Below are 6,758 nucleotides of genomic sequence, written 5' to 3'. Positions count from 1 at the left end.
ACCACTGTGACTAGCCTGCTAATGAATACAGAGGAGCCCAGGACGTCCAGACGCCCACAAAACGGCTGGGAAGACTCCTCTGGCTGCCACGATCATTCTCTGGCCGGATGTGGGCTCAAATGAAGCGGAACAAGGCTGCTAGACAGAGAGTGCAGAGAGAAATGCCACTCAACCAAGACAGTGATTGCTCTGATGTTTGAGATTCATTCAATGAACCCCAATATGTCCCTGAGGGGGAGAGAACAGGCTGCAGTTTATGGGAAATCTGAAAGATTGTGCTGCAAGAAAGGTAATATAGAGAATAGCTCAAGAAACAACTTTCTGTGATTGGTATGATGCTCGTGACTAAGTTTAATACCGATCCAAATGAACGCAGTTTATTAAACATTAAAGGTTCATACTCGCAGCGGGTATTAAGGTGGAAAAACATTTTGTTTGGTAGCTGAATTCATTCAGCGATGCACCTTTTAAAATTGTCTCAGGCAACCACATGAGACACACTGTATGCCTTTGAGGAGGCTTGCATAATCTAATCTAGCTAGAAAACATTGAGAGACATGGAAAAACTACATGGTCATGATCTCATTCAAGACACAACAATAAGAGCCGCATATACTAACATGAGTGATGTGTACAAACTGTAATAAGCCTGTTTGATGACAAGTACGAACAGGTCATGGTGCAGTGACACGGCTTAATTCATTGTCCCTGCTGACATTCACAGCGAGTCATTAAAGGTTTGTCCTTTCATTAGCAGACATCAGCCTTCAAATATCAGCATCGAAACAGGAAGAGGAGGGAAAAGTCCAGCATGTTTATAACCAAGCACAACATCATTTAGTTGTCACTTACTTCACAGCCTCTGTGAAAGTGTTTTTTCACTTTAAAACACCGAGATCACTTGTCATTTTCCCACAATTCAAACTGTGATGTAGTCTCCCCAAGCATGGCGGCACAGCATTTAGCTGTTTGAGCATGCAAGCTTCCCACAGGACTTCCTTCTGTGTCATGTTTTCATGATCCACACCCATAGAAAAGAAAATGTTTATTTCTCCCATCACTGTGCCCTGTGACCAGGTCGCAAGCTTTCAGCTGGAGTTGGTCCCCCACTGCTGACTTTGATTGTTTCCCTATTTAGACATGAACTCCTTTCCATTAATCTGAGGGCATCTGAACATGTTCGCTTCAAGTCTGAACAACCCTTGGTCACTTTTCCATAAAAGTTGTAATAGCGTTCTTACTAGGACACCCCAGTAACATTTATTAATCACTTTCTCAGCATAGTGTCTGGACTGCATGCAGAAGCACTTACAGGCAGGCATCACAAGACTACAATGAACTGATGTAGAATTTTATTATGTTTAATAGGCAATTCAATACACCCTGAACGGCGCACTCGCTTGTCCATCATGTTGCAGCCGGAAAACTGGCCTCATGCATTATATGTGACTTGAAGACAAATCTCAGCTACATGGCAAAGAGTGCTGCATATTTCAGCCCTCTTCGTCACCGTTTTAGCTATGTCTTTTTCATGAAGCCAGCCAGCGATGGTGCATTCCATGTCTGAATAGCGTTAGTTATGGGGTACTCCCTTTACGCCCTTCTAATTTACACCCTCTGCTTCATTCCTGCTATACAGAAATTGTGTGAACCTTTAGGAAATGGATTCAAAGCGAGTCTGATCTCTGACAGGCAGTCATTCACCGAGTTGCACATTAACCACGTACACAGATAGGTTTTTAGTTTTAGAGCAGACATTTTAGCTGATCACTAGAATGCCAGCCGCTTAGCATACTTATTTTGATGAAAGTTGGTGGTTACTTTATTAAACATATTTAACCTCCTTGAGACCTGAACTCTTCCACAGCATGCATTTTTAATTTCTCTTTGATATTTGGGCATATTGGTGCGCGATGAATGTAAAAATTAAGAATTACCAGATTTTTGTTTTTACCTTATTTTTGTTTTTAAGAAAATAAGAGCCGCATATGAGGATATTCATTTAAAATTTTGATAGAACAGTGGCAGTATAATGTCCTCATGAGTGGATATCAGGCCCTTGTAGAGCAAAATTGAGTAATTTGGTCTAAATAACCCAAAATGTGATGTCCACATATGTAGACAGCAGGTCCTAGGAGGTTAAGGTGGCATGTAAGAAGGTTTAAAAAAGGAACTGGCTTTGCAAAGAACCTCTCACTATCGAGCATATTTAAATATATTTAATGCATGGAACAGCTAACCTCCAGATTAAGACTACAAAAAGCAAAATATGATGCTTTCGACTATTTTGTTTCTTTTATTCTATTGGAAAATGTTTTTGCTTTGTGTTTGTGCGCGCGTGTGCATGTGTGTGTGTATACCATGGTTGGTATCTTTGTGAGGACCAAAACTTGGAATACTATACTTGTGGGGGCCAACAGTACTTTATGGGGACAAAAGACCCATCCCCACAAGTTTGACGGCGTATTAGAGAGTTAAAATGTGGTTTTAATGTCAGGGTTACAATTAAGATGGTTAGTTTCAGGCTAAGGGTTAGTGTTAGGCATTTATTTTTGAAGGTTAGGGTCAGCATTAGGTCACTAAGATATAAAAACAAGTGTGTGTGCATGAGTGTTTGCTTTGTTCTGTCTAGATTTGCTATGCCAATACTGAGTGCTGTAAATTTGGAGCAGCCGTGTTTTGTTTCGTATGTGTTTGGAAAAATCATAATAAAAATGTACTCAAATGTTTCAATTCAAAATTGGTTAACATGTCTTATCATCAACGCAAGTGGCATGTGATTCTGCTTGCACGGTAACAGTCAATTAAATGACTCAGAGCAAACCACGTGGAGCTTTTTCCTGATGGTGGTAAAGGTACACTGCTGCTTGTCGCAGCACAAACACACAATTTGCACAAATACTCATACATACAGCCAATATTTGCTTTTTATTAAGCATAAGATGACAGGCAATCAGTCTTACTTGCCTCTTGCATGATGGATATGGCACAGACTTTCTTGATCTCACAAGAATTTATTCAGTGCTGAAGTGAACCTAATTTATTCTGATCAGCTTTCATAAGGAGAGTTTGCAGAGCTTTGATAAGTCTTTGTAAGGTTCATTTCCCCCCCTTACTGTGTTTAGCATCATACGCTCAGATGCATTGTTTCAGACTATATTTTTCCATAAAGATGAATTCCTATTACTAATGATTTATCTAAGTGTTTATCATGAAATTGGCAATACAATAGAATACAGTGATATTGGCCTTCTACATAAATGTCATGGTCCGTGGTCCTGTGTCTGTGGAATGCGTGATGCTCGGGTAGCCACACCCCCGGGCTGGGCCATCACCAGCACACCTGCTCTCCATCCCGGTGATTACACGGAGATCCACTTAATCCGGCGCTGACGGATGCTCCACGCCAGTCCGTAGTCATCCCCACAGTGGTAACCAGACTTCCACGAAAAGTGTGCATTCTCTTCTGCTTGGAACTTTGTTTAACCTGCCTACTTCTGTCCAGGTTTCTACTCGGCGTCTGCTACCTGCCTGTCCTCCGGCTCAACTGGATCTCGCGGTGCTCACCTGGCCCACTCGCCATTCCACGGACTTCCTGCCCCCATGGACTTCCTGCCCCCACGGACTGCCACACTTCCCTCCCGAGCTCCCACGGTTCCCCTACTCTAACTCAGTCCTGATATGTTCTCCCCGCTTCCTGGCTCCCTAGTAATCATCTCCCCTTTCTATTGCAGCCCCCCGCCGTCCCGATCCCGGCTTCCTCGTGTCATTGTTTCCCCGGATTTTTAGTTTCTGTTTTGCTCTCTACTTTCCCCGGGTCGCCTTTCGTTGTTTTAATAAAGTGTCTTTTTGTTAGCTCGGAGTCTGCGCCTGGATCCTTTCGTGCCCGCGCACCACGGCGCATGACAATAAAACACTCAAAATTATGAGTATTAACAACTTCTGAGTACTTTAAAAAACTACAACCCGTTTCAAGTAAAGCAAGTAAATAACCCCAAAAAGCGGAAACGAGGGGAAGAAGAAATGCTAAAATCCCATAAAGCTTAATGTTCTACTCTGTTGTGCCTTTTTTGATCAGAGCTACAATTCAGCTCATACAAATCACAGCTTACACACTTTCAACAGTGCATGTCTAAGTACGTGTGTGCATCTGCAGGGTTGGAGTTGCAAACTATTCCCGGAAGACCATAATCGTTGTCCTATGAGTGATAACAACCACTTCATTTAGTTCTACATTCCCTATGATAGGCCTCATTCACTGGGATCCTCAAATGACATTATATTATCAGGAACACGGGCATCTCTTGGGAGTGACAGCATGGGGGTGTGAAATCATGTCCCCTTTCATCAAAAGAGTTATGATCAGTCAAGTTGGGCTCATAACAAATAGCAGGCTTTGCGCTTTTATCAGCAATGCCATGACCCTCGACGCTGTGACCTCATCATTAATATGGGAAGGCCACATGATAGATCAAAGCATGGTTCAGTGGAGCATCCCTGGGCCAGAGCCGGCCTTGAATCGTACATCACGCCATCCCTGTGGGGACTTTACGAGGGTCCGGGGAGAAAGGACGATCTCGAGGCTGTCATATTTGTTTTACTTCTTTTGATAATGGCTCCCTTTTAAAAGATGACACGAAGGAATTTCTCATTAAAATGTTGCTGTGATTTTAACTGTGATGACATCCTCTAATGCAGATAAAACAGGATTGTCACAGAGTGGTTCTGACAATCTGTTTCGTGCTTGTGTTGGTTCAGTTTGGGTCAGGCTTTAGTCTGTTATTAGAATACTATAAGAAACGACTCTTGGAAGTCGCAGCAGAAATACAAATAAGAGGCAAAAGTGAGCTGATGCAGCTAAATGGTTTCCAAGGACCTTGTTCAGAGCATGAATAAGACATTTCAACACTGCTCAGCTGTTGGCTGTGTGAACGCAAACATTAGTGTAAAATGTTAATTTTCATTTGCCAGTATAGATATGCAAAATACATTTAGGAAAGATCAAAGAAACAAAAGGGATGATGCAACCAATTAAAAACCGTAGATTTATTATATATTTGGCAGTTGACACTATGAAAGAATTTGTTTTCACATTCAAAGACCACCTTTGCAAAAAAAAGAAAATTATACACTTTAAAGACCCCTAGGTTACCTGAGCACAAGGTGTCTTTGTTTTTGTTTGGCCATGCTGTGTTTTGTCCTGCAGGAGCTGACTGGAGGGTAATTGGCTGGTTGAGATACATTTTGGCCCAGTGTGCTAACTGATAAATGCTCCATCCTCCCTGCGGTCTGTCTCAGAATCTGACTAGCTGTGCTACGGCACGCTCCTTGGGTTTTTTTCTTTCACTTCCCACATATACCGCAACCTATTCCTACATGCTTTACACTACCGACTTGCTGATAAATGCAAGTTATTGTAGGTTAATCGTGTTTTCATACATACCGTCAAGTTTTCTCAATCGCCACCTGGTATTGTTTCCTCATTCCTTGTCACAGTCTACGAGGCAGGCTGTGACAAAATATAAACACCTTTCATACCTGCTAATTGTACGTGCGCACGTGTGTGTGTGTGCGTGCGTGTGTGTGTGTGTGTGTGAGAGAGAGAGAGAGAGAGAGAGAGAGAGACAGAGAGAGAGAGATAACGTCGTAAACAGATGCACTCAAAGGCTTAGACTGATAATATAAAAAAGGCACTTGTGTGTGCCGGGATAAGGTTTCCTAGAAAATGCTACCTATTTAATATCAGTAAATAATTTAATGTGAAACAGTTGTGCAGGCAGATTAATGAGTGACCCACAGTCAGAGGGGCTAAAAGAAGGTTAACTATAGTCTCTTATTTTATACTAATGTGAAAGGTACATACTAATTTAAGTCAAGCTTTCAATCATTTAGAAACTATTCCTTGTTATTATGGAGTCTCCTCTGACAGACAGTTATCCTGAGTGAACAAAGTCTCATTTATGAGGCTGTTTAACTTTGTTGGTACCATATTGTTTGCTATGGTCCAATAAGCACAGCTAAATATATATATATATACAGTGAAATGCCTAATGGAGTTTCCATGACAATGTACTTTTCCTCAAACTACCTTTGAAATCTATTGCAGAAGTCATCCAGGACTTCCTCTCATTGACCAGCAGGACTTAATGTTTTGTTAAAGTCCAGTGAGCCATATCCCTCAGGTTGCTTTTCACCTACAATCATGGGGACAGTTTCTTTCAGCTCAGAGAGACATAGCTCAACTCCTACAGGTAGCAGCTGACATGACTATTAGTCTTTCTTCTGGTACTTGCAGGTGTCAGACTCGCCAGTGCTCACTTGTCAGTGCTGCTCTGTGTGCTGTCTGAGGTGATTCATCTTCTTGCCAGCATCATTAACTTCCTTGTGAAAGGACTGGCAGAAGGAGACTCAAAGCAGGGCTCCAAAGAGTTTATGTGCCTTGTCAGGAGCTACTTTCCCTCCTTTGTAATCAGATTGAAACTTCTTTCCCTTCTATATAGTTTTTTCGTAATTATTCTTTTTAATTGTTTTTCTTCGTTTTCGCTTTCTCAGATTGGAAGACAGCGTCCTGAAAGTCCTTCATTCAAATGTATAAATGCAATATTTGGATGACTGAAATTCTCAGAAATGAATTATCTCATCTTGACACCATTCAATAAAAGAGCAAATGCTTGAGTTGTGATTACAAAGTTAAAGAACAAAGAGAAAAATGTGGTCATATTATTAATGCAGGCACATTTATCATGAGCCAAAACAAA

This window comes from Aulonocara stuartgranti (genome assembly GCF_965226115.1).
Source record: "Aulonocara stuartgranti genome assembly, chromosome: 16".
Taxonomy (NCBI): domain Eukaryota; kingdom Metazoa; phylum Chordata; class Actinopteri; order Cichliformes; family Cichlidae; genus Aulonocara; species Aulonocara stuartgranti.
Note: the sequence above shows the minus strand (reverse complement) of the source record.